The sequence below is a fragment of the Arachis hypogaea genome, chromosome 6, assembly GCF_003086295.3.
Source record: "Arachis hypogaea cultivar Tifrunner chromosome 6, arahy.Tifrunner.gnm2.J5K5, whole genome shotgun sequence".
NCBI classification, from domain to species: domain Eukaryota; kingdom Viridiplantae; phylum Streptophyta; class Magnoliopsida; order Fabales; family Fabaceae; genus Arachis; species Arachis hypogaea.
The window spans coordinates 73,290,850-73,291,636 of NC_092041.1; the positions used below are offsets into that span (position 1 = coordinate 73,290,850).

Consider the following 787-nt stretch of genomic DNA (forward strand, 5'->3'; position numbering starts at 1 on the left):
TGCTCAGCTGACCCACTTGTCCTTCCAGATTCCTAATGGAGGACCTTGTTTCATTCATGAAACTTTGGGTGGTTTTGATTAGATCAGAGACCATGGTTGCTAAGTCAGAGGTATTCTGCTTAGAACTCTCTGTCTGCTGCTGAGAAGATGATGGAAAAGGCTTGCTATTGCTAAACCTGTTTCTTCCACCATTATTGTTATTGAAACATTGTTGAGGTCTCTGTTGATCCTTCCATGAAAGACTTGGATGATTCCTCCATGAAGGATTATAGGTGTTTCCATAGGGTTCTCCCATGTAATTCACCTCTTCCATTGAAGGGTTCTCAGGATTATAAGCTTCTTCCTCAGATGAAGCTTCCTTAGTACTGCTTGGTGCATTTTGCATTCCAGACAGACTTTGAGAAATCATATTGACTTGTTGTGTCAATATTTTATTCTGAGCCAATATGGCATTCAGAGTGTCAATCTCAAGAACTCCTTTCTTCTGAATAGTCCCATTATTCACAGGATTTCTTTCAGAAGTGTACATGAATTGGTTATTTGCAACCATTTCAATCAGTTCTTGAGCTTCAGTAGGCGTCTTCTTCAGATGAAGAGATCCTCCAGAAGAGCTATCCAAGGACATCTTGGACAGTTCAGAGAGACCATCATAGAAAATACCTATGATGCTCCATTCAGAAAGCATATCAGTGGGACACTTTCTGATCAATTGTTTGTATCTTTCCCAAGCTTCATAGAGGGATTCTCCTTCCTTCTGTCTGAAGGTTTGGACTTCCACTCTAAGCTT

The 787-nt window shown here is 40.5% G+C and overlaps 1 non-coding gene across 1 annotated transcript; it reads left to right on the forward strand.

Moving 5' to 3' along the window:
- The first annotated feature begins 679 nt into the window (after positions 1-679).
- LOC112700572 (small nucleolar RNA R71) lies at positions 680-787 on the forward strand. The gene has a single exon (XR_003153478.1). It is a non-coding gene; the product is annotated as a small nucleolar RNA R71 (small nucleolar RNA).